At 43.0% G+C, this 20,534-nt stretch overlaps 1 long non-coding RNA gene and 1 pseudogene across 2 annotated transcripts in view; one reads left to right on the top strand and one right to left on the bottom strand.

The window, feature by feature from the left end:
* LOC145431510 (uncharacterized) overlaps nt 1-20,534 on the bottom strand; it is a 171,318-nt gene that overhangs the window by 26,834 nt on the left and 123,950 nt on the right. The window lies entirely within an intron of this gene.
* LOC113030115 (glutamate receptor 1-like) overlaps nt 20,283-20,534 on the top strand; it is a 109,155-nt pseudogene continuing 108,903 nt past the window's right edge. The window contains exon 1 of the transcript XR_013911826.1: nt 20,283-20,525. The product of XR_013911826.1 is annotated as a glutamate receptor 1-like (transcript). The remainder of the gene's footprint in view (nt 20,526-20,534) is intronic.

Raw genomic sequence — 20,534 nt, forward strand, 5'->3', positions numbered from 1 at the left:
ACGGGCCTTTGAGCCAGGCAGCGCTGCCTGGTGGAAATCATCGGTCTATTCATCGACCCTTTCTCATCTTGGGCCAATTAAGCGGCCACTGCGCGCACTCGGGAGGAAAAACGAGGCGGTGCTTGATGCTGACTGACGGCGCTGTCAGCTTTCATGTTGCTGCTCTACCTGCCATCAGCAGCTACACCCTCACCTGAACCTTTGTGCAGGTGGATTTCAGAGTGAAGCTGCAGTCATGTTGCTGATGCTGATCTGTGTCTGACTTTGGGAGCTCACAGTCTGGAAATGTTCAAAGGTCATCTCCTTCCTTATATCTGTCTTTCTTCCTTTGTTGTGCTTCTTTGTCAGTATTTGCAGGATGGATGTCTCTGCTAAACAGCCTTGTCCTTCAGGTTGAGCAGATCTTTAAACTTTAACACTCCCGATCACAGTTAGCTTTAACTTTAGTCACTGCAACAACCCAGCCAGTATGCCTGAAACAGCAACGCTACATCTCCGGACATAACTAGTCACAGTATGACGACAAAAACTGCAGAAGTGTTTCCAGAAACAGCAAAAGTAGAAAGTGAGAACAGGGCTGGGCGTGGAGGGAGAACCTTCAGCTTCTGTGGAACCAGCTTCCAGTTTGGATTCAGGAGACAGACACTATCTCTACTTTCAAGATTAGGCTTCAAACTTTCCTTTTTGCTAAAGCATATAGTTAGGGCTGGAGCAGGTGACCCTGAATCCTCCCTTAGTTATGCTGCAGTAGGTATAGGCTGCTGGGGAATACCCATGATGCACTGGGGGTTTCTTCTGTGGTGGAGTTTCTCGCTCACTGTGTGCTTATACACTGTTCTGCATTTAATCATTAGTTATTATTAATCTCTGCCTGTCTTCCACAGCCCCCCCCCCCCCACACACACACACACAGCTGTGCTCTCTCTCTGTGTAACGAGTGCGTTTGTAGTGAAGCACAGGCTCTCACAGCCCTCTGTATTCCCTCAGTTTCTTTCACTGTCACACACTCTTTGTAGTTTGTGCTCTCCGTGCTAATTGGTGTGTTTGAGGCTTACCCAGGATGTCCTTTCAGCCTCCTCCTCCGTCCCGACTGTAGCTGATTGGACTGGTGCCCAAAGCTCCGCTCCAGTCAAGCTGCATCACCGGTTACACGAGCTGCTGAATAGCCGAGCAGGTATTTGGCTCGGTTTGGATTCAGAGAGTGCGTGCTGCTGCTCGTTGGCTCTGACTGTTGTCAGTGTTCATTAATGAGAGCGCGCGGCTTCGTCTCAGTCTCGCAGTGGTGCTTCGGCTCTGTGTGCAGCCACCGTGCACACCTGTAATGAGGTTTGAGACACTGCTAGTTTCTGCTGTAGCTACAGACCGGGTCAGGGATTAGTCTTCACTGCTACACCTTTCGCACAGGTGATCGCTGCGTTTTTGGTTTGGTGAGGCCGCCAAGCTGGAGTAAGCCATCTTTATTATTCTGGTAGGTCAACAGTTTGATCCCCAAGTACTGTCTGCATGTTGAAGTATCCATCAGAGGGAGGCATGCAGCAATGACTGCTCTCAGTGCTCGGTTTGAGCAGAAATCACTGTTTTTGATTCCAGGATATTCAGCGGTTGGTCAGTAAACTGAGCTTTCTTCGTTTTTCTTTTTGAGCAGAAGTGAAGCCTTGGTCTTCCTCTTTTGTGTTGTTTTGTTCCGTTAAAGTTCATTATTTTTCCTTCACCCACTTCCACACAGACCTTAATGTTGCTCCTGGTAGTCTGAGGTTTTAAGAAAGCACCTGCAGGTTAGGTTAGTGAAAAGGTTTCACTTTTCATCCAAGAGGCTTCTTCTTCCAGGCTGTCACCTTTAAGGTGGACCTGAGAGTCACCGACCCCCTGTGTGAGTCACATGGGTTGTGGTAACAGATATCAGGACTGTGTTATGGGTGTTCCTGGGTCTGAAGTGCATCAGGATGTCACGCTTGGAGAATATTCTTGTGAGTTTCTGCAACATGCCTGCCACAGAAGAGACGATGATGCTGATCTGAGTCTGACTTGGGGAGCTCACAGTCTGGAAATGTTCAAAGGTTAAACACCTGAGACTTTCAGGTATTTAGAAAAAGTCTCTCTGTTTTGGTGTAAGCCTGTTTTTTGCTTCTAAAGCTGGAAGAAGTTCGAGACCCACTGAGTGGAGCTAAGAAGGTGATGAATTGAAGTCATGTCCTGCTCCAAAGGAAATGAGCGTCGTGTTCGTTAAATGTTATTTCTATGTTGATGTTTCAAACTGTCGCTGGGAGGAGAGAGAAGCTTTCCTTATTTTTAAAATTTTCATCTCCTTCCTTCTCTCTGCCTTCGTTTTCTCGACAGGTCTCACAATAGTCATTTCCTACTCCTTAAAAAATACCCAGAAATATATATACTCCTCCTCTCACCTCTCCTCTCTCCTCCACTTATCCACTAACTCCTGCTGACAGCAGAGCCGGTGAAGGGAAGTCTTTTTTTTCTGCTTCCTGCAGGCGGAGGAGACAGAGAAAGAAAGGAAGGAAGGACTGGAAAGAAGACCAGTTTTCTGTTTAAAAAAAACAAGCCTATTTTGATATGGAGGACAAGTGGCACCCCTGAGAACAGCGACTCATGCAGTCTGCGCTGCTCCTGCTCGCAGGCGTGAAAATGGAAGGAGAGGATGGAAATTTAAAGAAATAAGTGCTGCGCCTGACTGACCACATCTGAAATTTAACCTCGAGCTCAGAGGGCCAGACTTGAGTCTGTCGTGTGTTTTATGAAGCTCAGGCTTGCTCACCTTCCCTGACGCCTCGGACCGATCCTCACGTAACCTCAAGCAGGCGGTGAAGATTCACAAAAACACAGTGGAGGAAATGAATCAAACCAAAGATCAGATGTTTTTCTGCACTAACAGTTCGTCGCTCACGTGTGCTGTTATAGAAGATGGTCATAGCTGTATTTTAAAGCCAGGAGGGGGCGACTACTCTGGTTGCAAAAAAAAAAAAAAAGTACAGTTATGTCAACTCAGTAAACATTTCTCTGATTATTAAAAACGTACATTTTGTGGCATATCTGAGAATTTTTTTTAATTATATTTCTATAAATCAGAGCAAAAACAACTGCTTCAATGTTCAAGTTTTTTTTTATCAGGTTTCATTCTAGTGAAACATCTTTGTGTGAGCTTTGCAGGTGTCACACCAACACAAGCTGCAAGCAACACGTTTTTGTTGCTGCAAGAACTTTTTATGCAGTTTTTGCAAAGCTACATGTGGAAGGAAACTGTGACTTAGGACAAGCTGATGGCATAAGATGTAAGTACAACTCCTCCGGTTTCATATGCAAATGAAATTATTGCGCTAGCTTACGAGGTTGCAGTGCTACCAGGATTTAAAAGTGGCGATCGTGGCTCAAGAGTTGGGAATTCGCCTTGTAATCGGAAGGTTGCCGGTTCGAGCCCCGGCTCGGACAGTCTCGGTCGTTGTGTCCTTGGGCAAGACACTTCACCCGTTGCCTACTGGTGGTGGTCAGAGGGCCCGGTGGCGCCAGTGTCCGGCAGCCTCGCCTCTGTCAGTGCGCCCCAGGGTGGCTGTGGCTACAATGTAGCTGCCATCACCAGTGTGTGGATGACTGGATATGTAAAGTGTTTTGGGGTCCTTAGTGACTAGTAAAGCACTATATAAATACAGGCCATTTACCGTGCCATATAAAAATAGTTAGCGTGGCCGCTCTGTTTTGCACAACTTTAAAGGGTTAAAGGATCATTATGGACAAAATGTAAACAAATACATGTTTTTGCTGCACTTGAATCCTTTAAGTTTGAATGAATGTTTTTGTGAAAACTGTTTTTGTGAGGTTCAGTTCATTCTAGCTATTGAGCTCATTTTCATTAGACAGCCCCCTGCTGGCCTCCTGGGTGAACTGCAGCCATTTCCCCACACAATTGGACTAACAGGAAGTAGAATGGTTCTCCAGTATGTGGGAAACATAATGTGTTCCGTTGCTGCTTTGCCCATTTTACTCTAACAGAGACCTTGATTTCCAAAATGAACATCATGTTGGACTCAACCAGACCTGAAACTCGTGACTAAGACCCTAAACTCATCGAGAGAAGTGTTACTGACCCAGACGTCACCTCCATCCAGTAGCATGTTTTAAATCAACCCTTAAAGCTTACATTTGGTGGAAGAGCGACACATGATGTGGGGTCAAGACTGGACCCAGGAACAGATGAGACAAGTTCACTCGTTTTATTGAATGATAAGTCTTCTGGAGGCAGCGCTCACCAACAGAAGCATGAAACAGCCTGTTGTCCAGGACCTCGATTATGCCAGAGAGGAACCAACATGTGAGACGAGAGGGGAGGGTGTAGTCTAGCTTCTTACCTGCATTCCTTCCCTTGTGTAGGCTCAGAGAGAAATCAGCAGACTCAGGAGAATAAACATGAGGAAAGTGGGCAGGCGGGTGAGTCACAGGCAGGTAATGATTTCCTTCCTTTTCCACCCACAAAGTTTCAGAGTAACAGGTGAGTGAGTTCCACAGGTGCAGGTGTCTTTCTCTTACGGTCTTGCAGATTTTTCTTCAGCTTTGGAAGCAGCGGTTTCTCCAGGAAGAAGTCGACATCAGAGCGCTGACGGAAACCGGAGCAAAGAGCACTCATAAGAATGCAATGACTGAAGAACCCGAGCAGGGCTCCGCCCACACGCCCTCTCTCCATCTGAGAGATGAGAAACAAGCGGCAGATGGAAGGAAAGGAGAAAAGGAAGGCTGACAGCGCTGCTGCCTCACAGAGAGGTTTGCTGCTCATCCGAGGAGTTTCAGATGTATGGAGGAGTAAGACTTCCTTTAAATTTCAATTAAATGTAGACAAAAGGATATAACAATTTTTTTTTTTTTCAGCATTTTGTTCAATCCTCAATCACAGAGCAGACACGTTTGCTATGGTCACAGCTCTGCTGAACACACAGTCGAGCAGATGCACCTGAAAGCTGCTCAGTTTGAGCCGTCAGCTGTTTGTAACCTGAATGTTTCCTCTTCAGCTGAAATCTCAGGACCTCTGCTGTGTAGATGAATACATCTCGTTTCTCTCACCTTCATGTAAAAACATTTTAATAGAGTATTAATGTTTTCTCACACTCTTGTTTTGAATTATATTTTTGGAGGCAGTGATGGATGTTTGGCTCCTCCGACTTTCCATTGAAGAGTTTTTATCCAGTGCGGTAGTTTTATGTTCCTGAGGTTTATTCTTGTTTTTAGCAGAGTTAACGTGATCCTAAAGGTTTGAAGAACAAAAAGCTGGCGAACAGATGGAGAGCGAGGACAGACAGAAAGACGGAGGGACACGGCGATGTCCTCAGCTCACCTCATTTCGGCTCAGCTCGCCTTCTCTTCTGCGGTGAAATCTTCTGAGCTCGTTTTTCCGTAACGTGTTGTTATTTCTGGCCTTTGCAGCTCAGCAGAGTGCTTTTTTTGTCTTAAGTGCTTTTGTTAAAAGTGCTTTGATAAACAGTTCAGGCTGATACGAACAGAAGCTGGATCTGAATGTGTGACCCAGGATTGAGCAGCACAGCGGCCCACTGATGCCTTGTGACGGCTTTAATGCAAAGAAAGGCCATGAATAAATCACCGGGCTGCTGCAAGCTTCCTGCTTTCCTCAGGTGTTTGGGCGCAGCATTAGAGGAACAGTCGCTCACAATCTTGTGACACTTGGCAGCTTTCCTTGTTTTTCCTTTTTTAACTTTTCTCACAGTTTCTGGATGTTTGTCTTATTTTGATAAGATATGACTCCTCTCAGTCACACTAGTTATACCGTGTCTATGTAAATCTCACAGGATGGCAACAAGAGGTGGAGTTCAACACCAACCAAAAATGTGCCCAACACAAATCCAGAAACAGAACAGATTTAGAGTTGCACAACTAACTCAAAATACATCATTTAAGACATTAACATTTCAGCTCCTCACCCTTTCTGCCAGGTTTCCTCTGATTGGGTGCCCCTCATGAGATGAGGACAGCTGGTGGGTGGAGCTTCCGAGAATACAGCAGCTACGGCAGCTCATAGTCTGCTCTTGCCTCACAGTGATGACTTGTAGCTACACCGAGCTCAGTAATTGAAACTGGGCCAGTTTATCATGAACAGTCAGTGCTGAACAGGCAATACATCACAAGAAGTTTCAACATTTTAACAGGAGCAAAGGGTGAAAGTTTAGCTTTTGCTTGTATGACAGATTCAGCAGATTTACTCTGAGGGCTGAAATAAGCATCTCTTTACCTCCACCTTGATGGATGGAGAGGTTGATGCAGGTTGGAGGAAGAAGAATCCCTGAGGAGGAAGTTCCTGTAAAGTTTGTGGTAATTAGCCTTCGCTGACATGCTGACATGCTGACATGATTTAGGACAATTAGGCTTTGATTTCCAAAACTGGTGTGAGACTGAGACATCTGATTATGTCTCAAGTAACAGCAAACAAAATCAGCCTTCTACCGATGGAGCAAAAGTGTTTCGTAATCAGTGTGTCCCACTTCCCGTTTTACCTGCTTGACCCGTTTTTCAGCCCCTCTGCCTGAACCTCAGTCTCAAAGTTTATAAGTGGCTTTTAAGGAACTCAGGGTTAAATGTTCGATCATGATACAAACACTATCATTACAGCTCGATAAATGGCGTACACAGTCAAAGGCGGGCTCAGAGCTGCAGTTTGCATTTTATTGGAAATTTGATGGGTAAAAAAAATGACTCTCATATGTTTGCAGTCACTTTCTGAGCATCTTCAATGTTTTTTAATGTGACACTAAATTCTCTTTATTGGTTTTCTTTTACATATCCCATCAACTCCCTGCAGAATGACTTTTTTTCTGCCAAGCCAGTGTTATTTGATTTCATGTATAAAATAATACTTTATCTTCTTATTAAAGCTGGCATCACACTGATAACATTTTAATATATTACCAAAACTTTTATGTCCTTAGAGGCCAGAAGTGGCAAAACCCAGGGATCCAGCTTGAAACTGAAACCTAGTCTCCTCCTTCAGGTTCTTGAAACATCTCACTCTCAGCTGAGAGACGGCCTCAGCTCTAAAAGCTGATTAGTCTGAAAGCTCAGGTCTTTAACCTGTAGTGCCTCTCATACTGTGTCATCACGTGAGTCATTGTGTGAAGGTGTGAATGGTTACCTGAGGCTAGGTTATTACCCACATTTCTGAACGCTGGCTTGTACTGTAAGAACTCAGACCTTTGTTTTCCACTTCCTCTATGAAGAAGTCAGCTACAGTGAATCACCCCAGGGGCCCAACACATCTCAGATCGTCTGTTTTATGAACACATGATGGATTAAACGTGAACATTTTCTCACGTTGTTGGATTTCTTGCAGTAAATAAAGTAAAACATATTTTTAATAGGTGTTAAATGATAGCTTTGGTTTGACACTTCACATCACATGTGGGCCTTGTGATAAAATAACACTCGTGGCATAACCGCCCAGGGTTGGGCGACGTCAAAATGTTCCAACCTACAATCGGCAGTCCAATAATCAACAATGGGTGATATATATACATATATGCATGCGCAGACTTTTTGATCGGCGGAGCAATGTGATGATGCATGAACTGATTTGTGCGTTTGCGACACAGATCAGTCCATGCATGACACGTTAACGCGGTCATCACAATTAAGGCGATTGAAATTTTCAACACGCTCAACCCATGTGGAGCGCAGAATGAACAAACGTTGGACAAACTGCCTGAAATGCATTGACAGAGACATTTCAGGGATTTTGACTCAGTCTGTGCACAGATGGGTTAATTGTTAATCGTGTTAGTCATGATGACGGCGTGTTAATGCTGACAGCACTAAAAAATATAAAGTCGCCGATTTAGGATAAAAGAGGTAAGCCTAAGGATGCAACCAAAGCCGTATGCCGCTTGTGCAGACATATAGTGCGAGCAACATACGCAAACATGACTAACTTGCATGAGCATGTATGTGACCACCATCTGGTTGAGTATGCTAGGCTATCACCAGCTTCCGCGGTGCTGTTAAAACAGTGCTATGTTTTTTCCTGTTGACTGCTTCTGTTAGCTCCATCGTTATTAGTAAATTTACTCATGGGCAAATAAATAAATTGCCCTTTTAAAAACGATCAGCGATGGGCTCACCCACCACAGTCACATCTCTCCAGACAGAAGCAGATGAGTAGGACACATCTCCCTCTAGTGTGTCACTGACTTGCTAACATCTTTCACGACCAGAATTTTTTAAGGTTACCAGAAAGTTATTTTACATCCTTCCAAGTTTCCTGAGACAGCTCACTGTACAGCGACTCTCTTAAGCAAAGAAAAAGAGTCCTGAAATCATGAGGTACTGCAGCTCAGTTCACTTTAGCTTCCACGAGGGAGGCCAGATGCAGAAAGCCAAAATCAATAGCAGCAATGGCCTTGCAAGAGTTTTATATGATGATACAGGGAAGAGGCTGGTGGGTCAAATAGATTTGAACTTTTCTGCTAAACTGCAAAATACAGCAAGTAATATTTTATGTAGAGGATAAATTAATGTTTAGTGGTCCTTTGGCAGAAGTTTGTAGAAACATAACTAAAGAAGAAATGAATGAGGATGCTGTTGGAGTCAAATTGTTAAATGTTGTCATTATGTTATTTAAATTTGTAAGTCTTAGTTCAAACTATAGGATCAAAGACATTCTTTGATGTTGACCTGTTGACCTCCCCAGCCTGTTGGTGGGGGAGGCTGTAGTGTTTTATTATAGGGACACGTCCTGTGTGAGGGTTCTGTTTGCTTGTTTAGTAAGCGTCCTGCTTTTATGACCCTTTTGTGGGCAGGAGGTCACACAAACACACCCCCAAACACAAACACACACACACACATTCTCGCACATGCATACACACACTCACACAGTACCTTATCTTTTAGAACCATGGGGGGGGGGGGGGGGGGGGGGGGGGGGGGGTTTACAATGGGTTGTGCTTGTGTGTACTGTAACTGTTTTCAATAGGGCTTTGGAGCGTGATGTCACGTGGGTGGGCGTGGAAAGGATTTTGGCCCGATCCGCCATTTTGGGGGTCTAAGTAAGGAGCGAAAGCATAGCCATGGTTCGTACTTGCTGTGTGGTCGGCTGCAATGTTCGATCTTACGACCGGCACGGGAATAAGTTTCGATTGTCTTTTTATGCTTTCCCAACCTGGAAGCAACATGAAGGAGCTCATGTATCGGATATTACCAAACGAAGGCGTCTAGCCTGGATAGAAGCCGTGAGACGAGCTGATATCAAGTTCTGTTACGTCTCCAGATATCAGCTGGTGTGCTCAAGACATTTTCATTCCGGTAAGTTCTAAATATGTTCACATCACACTTTATAGCTGAATAATATCATCGTTGGTGGTCTCGGAAGTTATAGAAATTGCGATCAAACATAGAATGGAGTGACTTGATTGGTTGATGTAAAGACAATAAATGAAATGAGACAGGAAGGACACAAATTGGCGTTAATAATTTACCCGATTATCAATGTGTTAATTTGCAAGTACTTTACAATTATGGGCATATAATATGATAACGATATTTTAGCAGTTCAATGATAAATGTGTAACATTAATTATGGTGGGGGGTGGAAAATGGCTATTTCACTCGATGCACTCCAGCTGACTTACTTTGACGACGTACTCAGAGTTTGGCGGCTTGAAAATAGCCAAATCTTGCGCCCAGCCATTTGTAAATTGGATGTGCGCCTCCAGTGACTTGTAATTACGAAACTGGTTCGCTGTGTAAGCGCTTACTCCACAAACAAGATACGTGAAGATATCAGGGTAGGACAGTGGCGGTAAGTCGTCTGGGTCTTTACTCCACTGCCGTATTTCATATGGGTCCAGATTTGCGATGCACTCTATTTTTTTTCCAAGTACCGCTGCTTCGCCTCTGGACGCAATCGGTCTCTATACCGTCCGTTTTCTTTTGAGCTGCTTTTAAACATGTTTCTTGTCGTCGTTGTTCCAACACAGTGTGTTTGTTTTGATTCGTAGACCCCGAAAATGGAGCTGCGCTCCCACAATGCATTGCGGCGTGACGTCAACTCCAAAGCCCTATACAAGGCGGCAAGTGGAGGCCGGGGTTGAAGGGGTCTGACCGAGGGCAGAGGGGCTGCTCTGAGATCATTCCCTTGCGCAAGTAAAATCGCTGTTGGTCTTGCTTCCTTGTCGTTAACAGGAATAAGTTTCTAAACCAGCGGGGCCTGTGGAAGCGCAGACCCAACAGATGCCATTTATTTTCCTACGTGGCTCCATTTCGACCCCTCTGATAAAATGAATGACTGTTAAAAGTTCGATGTGGCAAGGCTACGATAAAGTCGTGCTTCTACACATGAAACTAAACTGATCAAGTGTCACTCAATCAAAAATAAATTAATATAAAAAGCAGTATTTGTCGTTAACATCTGCAAAGTACGAAAATGCTTTTAAATGTAATATAAAACGAAGGTTAATGATGATTGTTTTACTTTTACTTATATCCGGAGATGTGCAACCAAATCCTGGACCTGAATTGAAAAGTGTCCAGACCCCTGCCGATTTTAAATCTCAGCCAGGGTTAAAATGTGTTCATCTAAATGTACGCAGCTTATTACACAAGATGGACTTGGTCAGAATTTGGGCGAAATCGACAAACGCGGATATTGTGATTATCTCCGAAACTTGGTTGTCCAAATCTATTACAGATGATTACATCAACATAACGGGATACAATCTTTATCGCACAGATAGGCCTAGGAAAGGTGGAGGCGTAGCAATTTATGTTAAATCAAGATATGAAGTATCCATTGTTTTATCTGTATCTATTCCTAAACAAATGGAATTCTTGGCTTTGGATATTAAAATAGTAAAGTCTCTTTCTATAACAGTTGTTGGGTGCTATAGGCCTCCGTCTGCTGTAAAGGAAACTTTATTATCTCTAAAGCATCTTCTGTCCAAATTAAAATATAACGAACTTCTATTGGCCGGAGACTTGAACTGGGACTGGCTGAATATAGCTTCTGATGAATTTAAATCCTTCTGTGACTCTGTTAATCTTAGCCAGTTGGTCAACCTACCTACAAGGCCAAATATAAAGAGTCCTGACAAATCTACTTTGATTGACCTAATTCTAACAAATGTCCCTCATAAGTTTCTGTCTCTAGGCGTGTTTTGTAATGATTTAAGTGATCATTGTGTAGTTGCTACCAGTAGGAACACTAAAATCCCTAAATGTAAACCGCGTATCATCTGTAAAAGAAATTTTAAAATATTTAATGAGCAAGCGTTTCATTATGACTTGTCTATGGTAAATTGGGAAAACTTGAGTCTGATACCAGACATCCATCTGGCTTGGGCTTATTTTAAAGAAATTTTTATGAAGATTTTAAATAAGCATGCACCTGCCAAAAAATTTACCCATATGGAAAAGATATATATAAATCTTATAAAGTTTGTATCTGTCTTGTGTGAAACTTGTATGAAAAGCATACAAGAGTGAAAACAGATATAAGATCCCTTGAAAAATTATATAATGAAACTTGTATGTTTTGGATACTTACTAAAACAATGTATGAAAGTAATGCGAAAGTGGCCACTTTCATGAGTAAATCATGTAAGCCTTATATGATTTACTCATGAAAGTGGCCACTTTCATGAGTAATCACATATAAGTTTTTACTATTTCTTTTCCGTATGGGTAGGGTCAAGGGACGGGAGAACCCTTGGTTTTCATCGGAATTATCAGAGTCCATCCATCAGCGTAACGTGGCATGGGCAAAAGCTAGGAAAAACGATTCCCTGACTGACTGGTTAGACTTCAGGAAATTAAGAAACAAATGCACGACACTTATCAGGAAGGCTAAGTCAGAATATTATTTATCTGTTACTACAGAAAACCTCAATAACCCTCAGAAATTTTGGAAAGTAATTAAGTCCTTATCTATAAATAAAATATCACAGGCTCTTCCAAAATTCATTTTAAAAGATTCTGTCCCAGTTTATGACAGAACTGAGGTCTTAAACAGCTTTAACAAGCACTTTGTAGCTACTGGTTTTTTATTTAACTCTGTTGGAGCAGCCCCCATGATTCCCTGCACAGAACCCCAAACATATATTGGGGAGCTTTTTGATTTTTCTCCTTTTTCTGTCCAGGAAGTGCATAAAGCTCTTAAAGCCTTAGATCACAGGAAACCCCCAGGGCCAGACTTAATAGAGCCCTATTTTCTGAAAATAGCAGCTGATTACATTGCACAACCTCTTACGATCCTTTTTAATCTTTCAATCCAAAATAAAGAAATTCCACTTGTTTGGAAGTCTGCTTTTGTTACGCCAATATTAAAAGGAGGCGACCCGGCCATTTTGACTAATTACAGGCCAATATCAAACTTGTGTGTTTTGGCGAAAGTCCTTGAGTCTCTCGTCAGTGAGCAATTAAAAGAGTTCTTGTACTCTAATGAAGTTCTTTCAAAACTACAATCTGGGTTCAGAAAACAGCATAGTGCTGTCACGGCTGCCACAAAAGTGATAAATGACATACTTGTTGCTCTTGATAAAAAACAGCACTGTGCTTCTCTCTTTATTGACCTGTCAAAAGCTTTCGACACTGTGGATCACGCCATTTTAAAGCATAGGCTTCTTTCTTTGGGGCTGTCTAGACATGTTGTCTCCTGGTTTACTAATTATTTGAGTGACAGGACTCAATGCATTAAATGTGAAAATCTGTGCTCAGAACTTTTGAATATTCACACTGGGGTGCCACAGGGTTCAATTTTAGGACCTCTGCTGTTCATCATGTATATAAATGATTTGGGACAAAATGTGTCCAATGCTAGTATGCATTTTTATGCTGATGACACAGTTATTTATTCCTTTGGCTCAAACTTTGAAAAGGCAATAGAATCGTTGCAGAAAGCTTTTGACGTGGTTCAGCACACACTTCTGGAGCTGAAATTGGTTCTCAATGCTGAAAAGACAAAGCTAATGTTGTTTTCAAACATGAAGAGATTTCCTCAAACTGTCCCCTTGGTGTCCACTCTTGAGGGAAACCTCACAGAAGTGGTGCATACGTATAAATATCTTGGCTTTTTAATTGATGATTCTCTGACCTTTAAACCTCACATAGACAATCTTGTGAAAAAACTCAAACTAAAATTGGGATTTTTCTTTCGAAACAAATTTTGCTTTTCTTTTGAGACAAAAAAGCGTCTTGTAAATGCTACATTTTTATCTGTTTTAGATTATGGTGATCTGCTGTACATGAATGCTTCCGCCCAGTGTCTTCATAAGATTGACTCAGTTTATCATGCCTCCTTACGGTTTATTACAAACTGTAGGGCCTTGACCCATTGTTGTGATCTGTACGCTCGAGTGGGATGGCCTTCGTTGTCCTCCAGGAGGTTTGCTCACTGGTGCATCTTTATTTATAAGGCCCTGCTTGGACAAATGCCCACCTACATTTGCGATCTGCTCACACGGAGAAGTACTGTTTCTTACAGCCTGCGTTCAAGCGATCTTTTATTGCTCAATGTTCCATTTGCCAGAACTGAACTGGGAAAGAGGGCTTTTACTTATGCTGCCCCTTTCACATGGAACATGATGCAAAAAGACTGGAAGATAGCAGATCTTGTTTCATTAAATGCTTTTAAGTCCAGATTGAGAGAGCCAGAGAAAAATGTTTTTAAAATGTAATTGTTATTTATAATATGTATGTAACTTTGTAATTTCAACGTGTTGTCGCCTCTTGGCCAGGACTCCCTTGCAAAAGAGGTTTTTAATCTCAATGGGACTTTTCCTGGTTAAATAAAGGTTAATAATAATAATAATAATAAATATGCTTTTAAAAATTACATAAAAAGACCATTTAGAATTTGGATGACAGTAAATATGTTTTAATGTTTTCTTCAGTATTACAATAAGGTTTAAATAAACAGCAATTTCCTGTTTTACAAGCCAGTGTTTTTTTGATCCATCCATCCACCCCAACCTCCTCCCAACGTTCCCAAAACAGAAAAGCATAAATGTGTGTGTTCTGATACTGTAGGAGACGACTGTTGATGTGAATTCCTCTTTTATAAATAAAACTAAACTGAACTGAAATGATTCTTAATAATTTTTTTCGTTGTCAATTAATTAACTGCAAAGTTCCAAAAGTTAAAGAAAGAACGGCAAAATGTGAATTTTACAAAACATTTGGCGATTATCAGTAGCTCTGCAGGATTTTCCCATCATGCTTTGTCCCATTGGGTGTGGCTCTGTAGTGGTTTCAGTTCAGTTCTGGGATGAAACAGAGATCTGTTGTGTGTTATGTCTGGAGGGGTCTCTGCAGGTCACATGATGAATGTTATGTAGTGGGGACAGATGAGACTGAGGGTGGAGGTTATGGGTCAGGGGTTGGGCACTGAAGGACAAGATGTAGGTACGCTCTCCTTCCACATTGAGCACATCTATGATTTACACTCACAGGAGGTGAATCTGAGCATCACATTCACTCTGCACAGGAACAATAAAGCTGTGTGGGCACAATGCAGTCATCATTTATTCATTTTCACATCACGCTCGATGGAAAACTGCACATGAAAAGCATGATTCTTTTACGAGCCTTCCAGCTGCTTTAGATCTCTTAATGTACGATATAGAAACCTAGTAGTTCTGACCTGAGGGTGAAAACAGGATTCTAAACTGCAGCAGGTTTGAGCTTCATGTCTGACAAACAGCTCGAAGCACAAAATGTAATAAAGGCCAGAATGAAACAGAGAACAAGTGAAGAGTTTACCTCAGAACACTGACAAAAACCTGAAATAAATACAATAAGCAGATAAAGATTTAGTCGTGTGCATGAACAGAAAATATTTCACTGTTTTTGTGACACTCACCACAAAGTTAACAGTTATGCTTGTTTGTAATATGTGTAAATGGTGGTTTGGGGTCCGTAGGATGTTAGAGGCAAGATCAGGCTTAAGTTTCTTCTTGCTTAATTTTTACACCCAAATCAGGGAGTCCTACTCCAGAGGCTCCCAAAGTGTGGGGCCCGCCCCCTGGGGGGGCAGAGCCATTGCGGGGGGGGCATGAAAAGGAAAAAAAAAAAGAAAGACGAAAAAAAGAGCGCTTGGACACTGCTAGCATCATGGACAGGTTTTTGATGGGGCTCCCACACAAACGCAGAGCAGGAGATGAAGCATCGCTGAATATGTTTCCAAACCAACTTCATTCTAAGCCAAAGACTAGAAAATATGGTGAAGCAAATCTGCCCTTTGGCTTCACCTGCACAGGTGCTGAGGTAGGTCTCCCTGCAGGATTAGTTTCCCCTTCTTCAGGAGCAGCGCTGGGCTCTTCAAATCACGGACAAACAGGATCCCACAGCTGTTTATGTTTTTGAACCCATTTTGCACAGAGAGACATTTTTTGAGAAATGTATTGATGCAATGTTGAATATTATTACACAGGAAAAAAACAACTACCGTAATTCCCGGACTACAGAGCGCACCTGATTAAAAGCTGCATGCTCTAATTTTAGAAAGAAAATCATCTTGTAATTGTACAGGCCGCACCGGATTTTAAGCCGCATGCGTTTCGCTCGTAATATGAGATATTTACACAGAAATATTACACGTGAGGATTTTTAACGTTTAATTTAATCCGTAAGGTAACATAAACATGGTAACATACAAAAATACATACTGCAAATGCTCTTTTTCCTCAAACAGCGCCTGTAACACGGCTACCTGTAAGTACACGTACGTATCAGTAACACACAAATTACGTTGCTTATGTTTTTTTTTTACAAACAACAAACAACTACTTATCAATTTTATTGGTCTACTGTTACCAGGCAAAATGTTTTTGGCCGCATGAAAAAAAAAGGCTTTAGCCGCACGTCAGTATAAGCCGCAGTGTTCACAGTGTGGGAAAAAAGTAGCGGTTTATGACCCGAAAACTACGGTACACGTTAAATAATCACACAAAGAGTTTTCTTGTAAAACAAAGGGGGGCCTAACAAAAAACGTTTGGGAGCCACTGTCCTACTCAGTGCGTCCTTGGTTCTGCTGGAAGTCTCTTCCTGTTAAAAGAGAGTTCTGTCTCCCCACTTTTGCCAAGTGCTGCTCGTCTGGGATTGTCTAATTGCTTTGGGGTGAATAAAAAGTGATATATATGATATTGATGGTGCCACCATGGCATTGTATATTGGTTAATCCTCTTGTTAAGTTTTAAGCTGAGTCTCAGACACGGTGAGCAGAGGGTGGTTTTGACCCTGAAACAGAGGAACAAACATTCCCTGCTTTATCGTCCTCCTGGACACTAACAATAACCTCAGTTTACTCAACAGAGGAGCCGTGGGCTGTTATCTTACAGACTTCTATAAAAACACACTTTCAGCGCTTAGTTTTAAATATCTGTCTACAACTGGAAGTCGTTGTGCACCCAGAGGAGTCGCCCCCTGCTGACCATCAAAAAGAATGCAGGTTTAAAACACTGATGAGAGTTTTGTAGGGTGACTTTAAAGAAGGTGATTTATGTTAGAAGACAAAGCTGTTTTGTCCTTCCCCTCAACCTCCAATCAGTCAGGACATCTTAGTTCTGCAGAGATCTCTTCCTGTTCAAAGGAAGTGCTGCTCATCTGGGACTGTTTGACTGTTGCTTTACTTTGCAATATAAATTACCTTGAGATGACTGACGCTGCATAAATAAAACTGAATTGACATGATTTCTTAAAATAATTTTATTTTGCTTTGTGTTGCTTTCTCAAGACTAGAAATGTAACACAATCCAACAGTAATGTGTCTGACCACAAGTAGCTCTGCCTAAAGAAGCAGTCAAACAGAACAAAAACAAAACAAGCACAGTTTTAATTGAGTTTATATCCACGATCACAGACAGGCTTTAGAGCCGCAGGATGCCTCAGTTCTTCTGACCTCCAGCTGTTGTCAGTGTGTAATGAAATTGGTTTGCAGCTGGAAATCAGCACAATGAGGAAAAGAGTCACGTCTGACAGACGTCTCCATTTTTCTGAGCTAAAAGACTCCTATCACAGCCAGATCTCCTTCAGATATTATCGCTAAACATCCTGTCAACCAATCACGTCCTCCTGTCAGCGCGCAGGCAGCGCATGGACTCAGATTAGACCATTTGATGTAGCTCATATAGATAAAGCAGATGCCTGTCTGCATGTGCTGCTTCAGCTAATTACACATGGCGCTAATTAGAGTTGAATCAAGGAGGAGGCAAAAAAAGAGAAAAATGACAATCGCTGCTTTTACTGCTGTGATCTTAATGATATTACACAACATTTACTGATGAAACTGCTTTGAACTGTCGGTTGGTGCCACCTTGTAATAATGCGTCAGAACAGCCACCACACTGCTAATGGGTGGCTAACGTTGCAGCTCTGGTGTGTCTAACAGGTCAGCTTCCCTCCTCTCTGGCGACCACCATCAAACAGAAACAAGAATCTTTATTCTTAGACAAATTTTGAGTCGCGCCATCAATCTGAGAAGTGTTTCCACTGTTATGATGCTGCATCACATCAGTACTAACCCTTAAAAATAACCACAGCACAGACTTCAAAATGAAAAATGGCCACAGGAAACTGGACTGAAAGCAAAATCTAACTGAACAAAAAAAGACTCTTTTAACTTAAATAAAACTTCCGGTCGGGTGTCGGGTGCAGGTCCAAGAGGCCTTTTTGTACACTTCTGGATGTTACATACGTGTACTGAAGCTCATACGTGTAGGTGCTTTGTCGGAGTTGTGTCGGGGATGTCATGCAGCTACACATTGCATCTCATGAGTTCTTGAGGACGTTGATGCCCTCAGAAAGCAAACCTGTGAAAATAACAACGGAGCAGATCCAACAAGGCCTTCACACTCAGTCCCGATAACACAGTAAAGAGCTTAATAAGTAAAAAGGACATGCTGTACTATGTGGAAGTGTACTAACAGAAGTATCTAAACTGGGACCCGGTGGCAGTCTGAGAGTGATTCGAGTGTACGAAGGCTTTAAAGTGCAGAGCGCAGAGTTGCTGTGATCAGCCTCAGAGGCTCCTGGTGTGCCTCACTGTGCCAGCAGAACATGTTTTATGTTTTATCCAACAGCTGCTGAGACTTTTCAGTCTGAACGATCGGATCGACGCATTTTACAATCACGACACAAACATTTTAGATTTGATTCTTCTACTCTGCTGTTACATTAATTAGTGAACATTTCATGGTTTATTTAAAGTCACTTTTCCCACCCAAAAGCTTCAAAGTCCATCAGAATCTCTTTCTCAGGACCAGAGGACAACAGGCGCACCGTTAACGTCCTACAACATGTGCCCACACGTGGAGTAACGGGGACGCTGATAATCCTCTTCTATTCACTCTCAGTCGACCAATTTATGGAGACAAAACAAAGAGAGGGGGGAACGTGACCACCCCCTTTCATGCAAGTCCCTGCCTAATTAATTTATCTGTGCTCAGCAAGCAGGCCAACGGCAGCGTGGGCGGATCCAGAGGAAACACGACAAACGATCGACTTCTGACAGTGAAGCGGCCTCGCTCCCACAGCTCTCCTCTATCTGCTGCTGTCCAGCAGCTACGTGTGTGATGTTGTAAACATCAGCATCTAAAGCGGGCATTTCCACGCTTTCAGTGAGACGCACACGCAGCCTCACCCTCAGTGTGTCACTGCAGAGAAACTCAGCTTTCAGGTGTCCGCTCCCACTTTCCTTTTTCTTTGGTCTAAAATATTTACAATTAAATCCTGTCTGAAGGGAAGCAAATAAATAATCCTGTGTAGGAGACACAGAGAGTTTGTGGTTTCTTCTTTTGTCTCTGTATGTTGGTGAAAGGCGATGTGCTGGTGGCTGCAGTTGGAGCCCACAGCAGCTCCAGTGAATGGACTGATATCCCCATCTTACTGTTGTTCCTGTAGCATCATTATTCATTTTGCTCAGTGATTTATGAGGATTGTAATCACGCATATTCTCTGTTCTCATGGTCATACATGTACACTGTGCTGGTGCTTTGTTACAATGAACAGGAACAGTTTTTAATGTTTTCGTTTTGCCTTCTCTGCCCCAGGATAAGCCCAGTTCTTGTGATTGAAGCTAAAAGCCTGGGGACTGAGCAAAGCTCTGATTGGCTGAAAGAAGATATTGGTTTGTCTTCTGTCTGCATTCTGTTTTAGCAACAGGTTGACATCTGGAAACCCATTTGAGTTTGGGTTTGTGGTCACATTAGATAAGATGAGATAAAATTATGATTTCATGTAACGATACAGCTAATAATACAGCTTTGTGTCAGAACTCGTTCTGGTTGGACTCTGAACAAAAGTTCATGACATTAGAGAACGTGGTGGAAGAAGATTTCTGGTGAGTTGGGTCCACGGTTCTGTTTCAGTTCCTCTCCAATGCTGATGTGAGTTCAGGCATCAGCTGAGCCCTCAGGTGAGCTCGTTACTTCCAGCTGTGTGAGGCTGAAGAGTGAGGTTAACTCTCTCTCACACACACGCACACAAACACACACATGAGAGAACAGCAGGGCTGCAAGATTGTGAACAATGTCAGCAGGTGTGTTAGGAGAACATACGGGTGTGTTGTGAACTAGCAGCAGCCATGTTAAATTAGCAGCAAAAACCAAAACTGGTTTTGGAGAAAGATATAAATGTGTTATTTCCACTGTTGGAGCCTCAAGTGGACGTTCGAGGAACTGCAGGTTTTTGCTCTTTGCTCTAAACTTTTCGTGGTTCTAAGTCACCACCAGGCTTTTCTGTGAAGGTCAGTCCAAGAAAAAAAAAAGTTCTCAGGGCTGCAGTTGCCTTTCTTTGTTCCACCAAACAGCCACTGCTCCGGTCACGCTGATATACTCCTAGGATGGGTCTCGAACCCATAACCACTGATTTAGGAGGACAGTTAGAGGCGCTGCCTCAGTGATGGCCGAGTGGTTAAGGCGTGGGACTTGAAATCCAACCGGGTTTCCCCGCGCAGCTCAGAAGCCTGCTCGCACCGGATGGGAAGGTTTAGAAGGAAAAGACTGAAGTCTGTAAACTGACCAGATCCCGTGACGGTGAAAGGTGTAAACAGTTAGCACATGTGTGAATCTCAGTGACCAGCGGGAGAAGCGGGCGATCCTTCACTAACAGAAATCTGACCTGCTGAACTCTTTTTGTCGTGTGGCCAAATGTGTTTCACAGTAATGTCACGCACTGATTTTGGTGTAACTACACTTGACTGATGTGCGCAGCAGAAAGAGAGAGAGGGTGAGAGAGTGGAGGGGGTGAGAGAGGTACAGTCTCAGCGGCAGCACGGCTCTGCGCTCCGAGTGTGGATGTTAGAAAAGAGGGAAGGACTCCGAGACACACACACACAGAGAGGAGCGCTACCGGTGGACGTGAGTGTGCTCGCGGGCTGCGGAGCGTCTCTCCGGTCAGCTGTGAATGGGATTACGGCGGCTCCTCCGGGACTGCAGGAGGAACCATGCGGCCGCAGAGCTGCCCGCTGCCCTCAGCACTGCTCCCGCTGCTGCTCGGGCTCTGCAGCGGCACAAGTTTCCCAACTAACATCAACATAGGTGAGTGAG

This window comes from Astatotilapia calliptera, chromosome 10 (genome assembly GCF_964374335.1).
Source record: "Astatotilapia calliptera chromosome 10, fAstCal68.1, whole genome shotgun sequence".
NCBI lineage: Eukaryota > Metazoa > Chordata > Actinopteri > Cichliformes > Cichlidae > Astatotilapia > Astatotilapia calliptera.